Genomic DNA, 10,272 nt, shown 5'->3' on the forward strand with positions numbered 1-10,272 from the left:
ATGTTCTACTTCCTAATAACATTGCAGTGACAAATTTCAACATAACTTCTGGAGGATTCAAATATTGAAACCATGACAAGGCAGCAATCTCTCTCATTATTGCTAATAGTTTTCCTTTTCCAAAGGGTGTGTGTGTGTGTGTGTGTGTGTGTGTGTGTGTGTGTATGTATGTATTTTCTGGAACTCATGTAGCTATACCAGGTTTCTTTTGATTAGTTTTTTTCTGGAGTGTCTTATTCTGCCACTATACTTTGACTTATCTAAGTCTTAATATTAAAAATGGGCATCTTGTGCTATGTACAAAGTTTAGTACAATCTGAAGATCTCTTTTAACTAGTTTGCTCAGACCACTCTTATCTAAAGTAACTAGTTAAAGTCAGTTATCTTTCTAGATGATTACTATTCATCAATTTGCTCATTGTTTCTTTTTTTTTGTCTTATCTGGCATTAAGTTTACATTTTTATGATTCAATTTCATATCCTCTATTTTTCATTTCATTTATTTTTTTTTTTGCTTTTGTAAAGTCTTGAGTAAGATCCTTTTATAATTTTGATATTTATTGAGACAGGCATCTTCCTATGATGCCTTGAACTCCTGGACTCAAGTGATTCTCATTACTAGGTCTCCCCAAAATCTTAGACTAAAGGCATGTGTCACTGTGCCTTGTACAATGTATGTGTTTAAATAATCGAGGTTAATCTTGAATTAATGCAGTTCAAATGCCTTATAACTGAATTATTATAATTCCTCACTAAAGTCCTTTATGATATCATTCTTTATTTCATTTATATGTTAATAAACATACATATATTGCTTATTTTTTAACATTTAGTAATTTTAGAACAGTTAATAATAAAAAATGAAATATATCACTTCCTTTATTTCTTCTATTAAGCTCTGCCTTTCTTTACATATGTCCCAGATTCTGAAATATGTATTTTCTTTCTTCTGAGTCAGGCTCACTATGCTTTGGTTATTGCTTAAATCCAACTCTTGTCGGGTTGTAATCTATTACTTGCATGAGTCTGGTGAAACAGAACACCTACACAAATTAAGTGAAGTAACTTTATTACTTCAGCTGGGTGTAAAAGAACATTAAAACTCTAGGATGGGCCAGTCCTCAAAGGCACAGGGAAGGCGTCCAGGGAGATGGAGTATTGTCTGCATTTATCCCACTCTTAGAGCAGCTGAGGGGTCCCCAAAAGCAGCAAGCCTGGGCTTTATTCCCACAGATGACAAAGCACTCTGGGCATTGCAGGAGATACTGTTTCCAGGAGGCACTGGAACAGGGCCCTGGCTATTGTAGCTAGTTTCTACTTTTTCTTAGTTATTGCATTCACAGCACAATCTACAGTTTTCTTAGGAATTTTTAAGCAAAAAAGCTGTGGGGGATTGAGTTGGTATAGAGTCACCTGGATAGCTGTCCTCCAGGTCTGCCTGAAAGTCTCCTACTAACATTTGTTATAAATCAATTCTGTTGGCAGAGAATTTCCTTAGATTTGGGTTGTGGCAGGCTAAAAAATGCTCTTGCTAAAGACATCCAGATCCTTATTCCCTGAACTTTTGGATATGTTACATCAGAACATAACTTAGTAGATATGATTCACTTAAGATTCTTGAGGTGGGAAGATTATCCTGTGTTATCTGGGTGAATCTGATGTTCTCACAGTACCTGTTCAAATGGAAGATAGAAAGTCAGAGGAGAGAAGATGAGACAAAGAGTGAGGTGGTATTTGGAAGCCTGAAAAAGCAAAGGAACAGATTTTCTCCTAAAACCTCCAGAAGGCACACAGCTTTGTGGCCATCCCATTTGAGATTTCTATACTCCAGAACTATGAGAGAAGAGATTTCTGTTTCAAGACACTAAATTTGTGGTAATTTGTTGTAGCAGAAGTAGGAAGCTAATAAACTGGGAAACTACCTTTATTTCAAATGGATATTTTTAGGGAATGTAGAATTTTGGATTCACACATTTTTTTGTTTTTGTTTTTTAATGTTAAAGATTCTATTCCATTCTTTGCTTGTTTGCAGGGTTTTCAAGAAATTCACTATAATTTTTATTTATGACTTATTTACGACTGCATTTTTAAATATATATATTTCTGTGTAGATGTGGCATTTATTTTCCTTTATGGATGCTCTTTATCCTTCATGTTTGCATTTGGTTGGGCAAAGGTGTTCTTTTTGTTGTTATTGCTTGTTTAGTTTTTCTTTCATTGATATGTCTCCTGCTGAGTGTTCTTTGAACATCCTGGATTTTTGGTTTGGTTTCTCTCATTAATTTTGGAAATTTCTCACGACATTATTACTCCAAACATGTCCTCTGTTCTACTCTCTCTCCTCTTGTTGTTATTGTAGTATGTATACACATAATCCAATATTATTCCACAGTTATTGGATATTCTATATTTTTCATTGTTTTTATTTCTCTTTGTGCTTCTATTTTGCAATTTTTATGGCTATATCTTCTAAGTCATTGCATCTTCTAAGTCTTTCCTCTTCAGCATTGAGTCTACTTATGAGTATCTTAAACTCTTATTGTGTTTTTGATATATATAAATTTTATTTAATATTTTAGAACATTTCATTTATCTCTGTACACATACATTTTCAACATCATTTATTGCATGTTTCAAACCTCAATTAGTATCTTGAACTTATTGATAATAGTATCTCCAAATTCTTTGTCTAATTTAACTACTATATTTATTCTGAATCTCATTCTGATAACTGTTTTATCTCTTTAGACCATTTTGGCATTGCTTACAGTTTTCTCTTTATACCATAGGCTCATAGAGCTATAGATATTAAGGTTAATAGGGCTTCAAGTGAAAATGTATGTTAAAGTCCCCTAGAGTTGGAGTGGGCACTCTTTGATGTTTCTTATAGGTATGGATATCGGAGGCTTCAAATTCAGCTAATTACTTTGTTTTTATCTTTCATCTTGGTTCTGAAGTTTTCTATTGTGCTGCCTTTTATGGTTTTCTGAGTTACAATCCACTGTTATCATCACTGGATGCTTAAAAATATGAAGGAAGGCTGTGGACATTTTATTCTCTAGTTTTCTATATGTCTTTGTGGCCTGTACAATGGACTTGTGCTCAAGGGTTTTCATTACAAGTGTCTCTTACATTCACAAGTGGTCTAGTTCCTCCTAGAGAAGCTGGACATTTCCCTGTGCTCTTTAATCACTTAATTGTCTTTTCCAGTGCTCCCAGTTTATAACCTAAATCCTTCATTTTTAAATGTTGCTTCTGAGATCATAATCCTTCCGTAAGATGATGGGGTGAAGAGCAAAAGCAACTTGGTTGAATTGGGAGCATGTTACAAGGTCAGTAAAATTTTTATGGGCACAATGAAGAAAGGATTAAAATGTTGGTTGCTGGAATGACAGGGAAATTGTCAAAATGTGGGAAGAATAATTGGTCTAATCAAGTTTAAATCCAGGGGGAAATTCATATTGTGCATTTCTTTTCAATTATGAAATTATGATATATAAAGTATAATCTTAAAAAATCACTCAAAATATTACCTCTTCTATAAATGATAAGCATGCCTAATGAATATAGCCTGATGAATTTCCTTTACCATATGTATATATAAAACAATAGACATTCACATAAGAAATAAGCCTATTTTTATGTAAAAAATTAACTTTAAGTTGAATTGACTTTGATAGAGGTGAAAGAATGAATGTGAAAAAAAAATTAAAAATAATGCTGGATTTTGAATAACTTTTGTAATCCTTCCCGCTGAACATCCTCAAACTAATATTAGTTCAAATAAAAATGTTAACCAATATTTTAATTTTGTATATTGTGGAGGGATTAAATTATATGTATACGAGCATTTCTTTCTCCTCCAAAGTTGTTTTGTCAATTCATATGCAGTTATTGAACTATAAATGAAATTGATATTTTTTTCAGCTGAACCATTTTTGTTTTGATTTGATCTGTTGGTGTTCATTAGGTTGAATGAGATAAGATGGGACTGTTAGCATTTTAATCTTACTCTGTGATCTCAAATTCTTGACAACAATACTATCACTTTTGCTATCCTCATATCATGCTCCACTCTCTTTTCATCTTCAACATTATCCCTATCACTCTGTTTATTGGTGATGTGAACACAGATTTTGACTCACACCAATGTTGTACCATAACTCACATTTAGTAATTTCCATCAGGTTAGAAGTGTGACACAGACCATGAAAAAGACATATCTTTGAGGTTCTTCCTTTAACTTCAGCTTCTCTACCTGCTTGATATGGGCCAAATGAGAACATCTCCCAGACTGCAATAGTCCCTTCAAATCCCAAATCCTAAATGATTAGTTAATGGACATTGCATGAAACTTAGTCTTTTAGAGAAATTTTATTTTTCCCAAGATCTAGATAGTGTGTGCAAATTCTTAATATTTTTCAGTATTTTAGTTTGAGTTTTACTACATTAGAAGGTTTTTTGGATTGGCTTCAGAGCTTAGTACAAAAACATTTGCTTATCCTGTGAGATTTGGGGTTTGTTTCCTAGAACCACACAAACACATACACACAAATATTCTTCATAGCTTTTGCATAATTTGGGTTGTGCATTAAAAATAAATTTTTAATATATTTTATTCCCTTTAGTTTCCAGATACTAAATTTGGGAATAGGAGTAAAAAGTTGTACCTCTTACATCTTCATTCAGAATTTCCAGAAAATATTTCTGAATGATTGAAATAATGATGAGGCATATGAAGTTACTCTCTTTGCATGAGCTACTTTTTCAAAAACCAAACCAATGGCTAAACAAGTAGTCAGTCAAGGTGACACCTAAACAGGTATGGTCATTAAAATTTCTCCTTGAAACTCATATTTGTAAGATGACAAGTAGTACCTGCTTTTGAAAAAAAAAATGGACAAGAGGTCAATAGAAACAAGCTAGATCTGAGAAGAAAACAAGTATATTTAAATTCCTTTAAAATCCTTTTGTTAATATCTGTTAAAATTGATATATTTGTGAGGTAATGATATTTAGGTATTAACCAATTAAAAATAATCTTTACTTCTTCTTTGGTAGGGGAAAAATAAGTTCCCTTTTTCAGGTTAATAATTTATATTTCCAACATTCAAATGGTACCTTGAGATGAGATACATCCTCAAACATAATTAACTTTTAATCAGAGTCTAAAATTACATTAAAATATTTTTGAGGAAGGTAATTAGAAAAAAATAAATTGAGGCTATCATTTAAATCTGAATTTATTATTTTTAAAAACCAGTACAAACAAAGGATCATTTTCTTAGGATGAAATCTATTTCTCAATATTAAGTAAAATGAACATTTTAAATGAGCTTCTAATTACTTGATTTTAAGCTTAAATTTTCATATTTTCAATACTTATCATTAACCACTAAAGAAGAGCATCCCAGAGTCTTAGAGGTTAAATTTATTTTTTGTGCCAAAGGAATGTAAAACATGACAGACTCTCTCAGAACTGTACTATCTGTTCTCTTTTTATTGGTTCAATATAATATAAAGGTGTTAAAATTACCAGATAGTATTTAAAAATGCAGTCATAAATTTTTTAAAATATATCCTATAATGCTTGTGAACCATGCTTGTTATTCTCATGAGAGAGATATTCTGTGTGAATAGATAGCTAAAAAAAACTATCTTGTAGGCAATGTTCCATTGGTATAAGAATAAAATGAAGAAGTACTGTTTTTTTCCAAGAAACTAAATACCTCATATTTATTAAATTTCATTGCTAACATTATGAAAATTGTACACTGAAGCAGAATGCCAAGGCAATAACAGTTTAAAATAATGTAGTGTATAGAGATAAGTAGCTGTTCTCTATTTTCCTTGAAAACTGGAAAATAAAGATGAAGAGACTCATACTCTCAAATATAGAATGGGGTTTGAAATTCTATGCTAACATTTACTTGAGTAAGAAGTTAGAAATCACTGAATCACCATCAAGAATTATTTAAATTTACTTCTTAAAAATATAATTCAATAAGCATGTATTTAGCATGTATGCTAGGTCAAGCAAATGCTAAATTTTGGGGAAATAGAGCTGAGTAATACATATTTTTCAGGATCTATCTATCATCTATTTCTTATTCTCCAGTAGTTGATAGATTAGTGATACAAGCACAGGGAACTTACATAATATACTGAATGTAATAGAACTAAAGAGATTCCAAGAAATGCAATGGAAGACAAACAACTTTGGTTAAGAAATTTTGGAACTTGAAGATTATCCATGTGCAGAAGATGTATAAATTGTAAAGAGACCTGTGATAGAGCAAACTAGAGTAGACTTTGCAAAGATACATGTAATAAGGATAAATTGTTCCAAACAATTATATACTCCAAACTCAAGAGTAATTGAATTTTCAAGTGTGAAGAAAAGCTATGGTGACAATCTCAGAACTTGGGACTCAACAAATATGCTGCTGATGGATAAAAGGCATTTAATGCCGACTTCCATGGTTTTATGTATATTGAAACAAAAGGATTGGTGGTTGTGTCACATTAATTAAATCATGGACTAAATTTAAAGGGTCACACTTTAAGAGATAAGTTTCATTTATTTAACACCTTCAGAATATTTATTGAGAAACTATTTTATGCACAATTTTTATCATTTCCAAATCCAAAGATAAAAAAATAAACCATAGTAATCATATTCCATTATCTTTCTAAAAAATGATGATGATGGTATTATTATTATGTGACATATTGTGATCTTATATTATTACAGATAAGATTTGGACAACATGTATTAACACATATAATGATTTTTAAATATATATTTAACATATATAAATGTATTTTAAATATATGTATATGTCTGTATGTGTGTATATATATATATATATACACACACATAGTGTGGGCACTACTGTTACCTATTTTATACACAGAGAGTAAGTGCCCAAATGTCACATAACTAATGAGTGGCAAAGTCATACTTCCAACACTATAAGTCTGGCACAACAATCAATCCTTTTGGTAGATAAATGAATTAACAAATGGCATAAAATATAATACAAACTGTGTATTAGTTAAATTCAACATGTTATGGTGGCTCAAACAATGGAGTAGCTAATTTGGTCTGCAGAGATTCCCTGACACAGTTGAAGATTCACATTATTGTATAAGGTTAAGAAGAACATACTCATAAGACTAAGGGGGAATTAATGAGTTAACAATTTGAGTCAAGACTGAGTCAGTCCAAAATTATACAACTGGCAATAATAATGTCACCAAACTGATTTCCTACTGGAATTTTTATAATGTCACCAAACTGGTTTCCTATATGGTTAGTTGCAGAACATGACACAGTTAAAGAGTATGGGGCATGTGGGAAATTTAAGACCAATGAAATTTTAGCAATTAGAGAAATGAAAGTTAAAACTACATTGCAATTTCAACTTACTCCAGTCAGAAAGGCAATTATCAAGAATGCAAGTAACTATAAATGTTGGTGAGGATGTAGGGAAAAGGGTACACTCATACATTGTTGGTGAGACTGCAAATTGGTGCAACCACTCTGGAAAGCAGTATGGAGAGTCCTCAAAAACTAGGAATGAAACAATTACTTGACCCAGTTATCCCACTCCTTGGTATATAACCAAAGGATTTAAATTAGCATGCTACAATGATGCAGGCATATCAATGTATATAGCAGCATAATTCACAGTAGCTAAGCTATGTAGCCATACTAGGTGCCCTTCAACATAAGAATGGATAGAAAAAATGTGGTTTATATATGCAATGGAATATTACTCAACTATAAAGAATGTCTTTAGGACATTTGCTGCTAAATGGAAGAATCTGGAGACTATCATGCTAAGTGACTTAAGCCATTCACACACACACTCACAAAAAATAAAATAAAATAAAAGTTGAATGTTTTTCTCTGATATGTAGAAGCTAACCCACAATAAGGGCAAGACGAATTTAAAAAAAAAGAGTAGAAGTTAAGTGGAGTAGACAAAGGGGAATAAAAGAAAGGAGGGGTTGGAAAAAGAAAGACAGTGGAATGAATTTGACATAATTTTCTTACATACATAAATGAATATACCCCAGTGGATCTTACTATTGTGTACATCCACAAAATTAAGTAAAAAAAATGACGATGGGTAAATGGCAGAAAGATCATAGAGGGAAGGGAGCAGGGGGTGAGAGGAGGAATGTAGACTGAATTATAACAAGATATGTTCCAAGCTTTTATTATTGTGTCAAAATGGATTCTACTGTCCATGTAAACTAAAAGGAGGCAGTAAAAAATGGGGGGGGGGAGTATTATGTGTAACTTTAACTTAAGTAAATGTACATACAGTGGTATCATTAAACATTAAAATATTTTTATAGTATATTGCAGCTGTCAACAAGTTTTATCAGAAGTATGTTAAAAGGAAAATTTTCTGGACCATTCAAACTTGTATACTTTACTTGAGCAAAACTAAACAAAACCGTTATTCTTGAATAAGGTAGCTCCCTTAACCAGAGCAAGGTCTGAGAATTCCAAACAACCTGACAGGAATTGTAGAGAAATAGAAGTGAGACATGGAAAAATACTGCACTGCCAGTAGCTGAGTAAATCAACTAGTTCACTGGTTATAGCTTAAGTTGTTGTTGACAGCTTAATCAGTTAACTGACTACATGGACTTCTGTGAACAGCCAAGCTTGGTTACTGTGATTAAAGTCTATATTAGTTTAGTCTGTTCAATCTAGACAGCTAAAGGAAACCATATACAAGAACAAAAATGATGTATGAACAAATACGAATGTCAATAAAGGGAGATTATTCCAGAAAGAACAAAATAAATTATAAAATCAAAAACTGCAATAATTAAAATAAAAAATGTATTCAGTAGTAGATTTGGGCTCAGAAGGAAGAATAATCAGACTTCAACAGAGAAAACTGAGATTATCCAATCTATAAAAAGGAATAAAAATAGAATGAAGAAAACTGAACAGAGACTTAAAGGAAAAAGCAGGATCACAACAAGTGAAACAATATTCTTATTATGGTAGTTCCAAAAGAAGAGACTGGGAAAAATTTCGAATAAAGTATTTGAATAATGTCTAATACATCCCAAATTTTATAAGAAATAATAAATCTTAAGGAATCTATGTAGCAAAGAAGTTCAATGACCTTCAAGAAGTATGAATAAAAAGTTACATCAAAATACGATATATTCAAAATACTAAAGGAGAATTTTGAAAGTAGTAAGACAGACATGCCTCTGTCATGTACAAAGGATCCTCAAAATGACTAACAGATGACTTCCCATCAGACCCCTTGGGAAGACAGAAGACAGTAGGATGACATACTTAAAGTACCCAGAGAAATACTGAGAATAAAGAATTCTATATATGGCGAAAATGAAAGAGGATTTTAAACATTTTCGGATAAACAAAAGCTGGTAGAGTTTTCCAGAAGATCTGCCTTACAAGAACACCAAAGGAGTTTCTTCTGTTTAGAATAAAAATGACACTACAAAACAATTCAAAGCAATACGAAAAACCTGAAGTTCTTTTGTAAAGATAATTACAAGAATACATTTAAAAGACCAGATTACTGTACTTTTAGTTTGCAGCAACACACCTTATTTCCTACATGCTTTAAAAAACAAATGAAAAATAATCATAAGCCTGTTAATAGGCATAGAATGCACAGCGATGTAATTTGTAGCAAAAAGTATATAGGGGGTGAAGTACTACAGAGAACCAAATATTCTGTATATTAATTCAGACTGTTCTGATATATATATATATATATATATATATATATATATATATATATATATATATATATATTGTGCTCTCCAAGATAATCACTAGTAAAATATAGAGAAATTATGCACATAAGAAGTGAGAAAGGAATTAGAAGAGTACACTATAAAAATCAACAAAATGCAAAAAAAAAACATAATGAAGGAAAAAAGACAAAATACATGCAATATAAAGAAAAAAATGTAATAAAATGAAAGAGGGAAGCACTTGCTAATAAGTAATTAATTTTCATAAAAAAGAGGAATTTAGCAGACTGGATTAAAAAAATCCAAGATCCAATTTGATATGTATATACTGTGATTAAGAGACCATTTTTTTTTCTACTGGGAATTCAAGCCAGGGGTGCTAAACCATTGAGCCACATCTCAACCTCCTCTTTTTAAATGTAGTTTTTTTTAGAGACAGGATCTCACTGAATTACTAAGTGTCTCTGAATCTGCATAAGCTGACATTGAACTTGTGAGCCACCTGCC

Source organism: Urocitellus parryii, chromosome 8, assembly GCF_045843805.1.
Source record: "Urocitellus parryii isolate mUroPar1 chromosome 8, mUroPar1.hap1, whole genome shotgun sequence".
Taxonomy (NCBI): domain Eukaryota; kingdom Metazoa; phylum Chordata; class Mammalia; order Rodentia; family Sciuridae; genus Urocitellus; species Urocitellus parryii.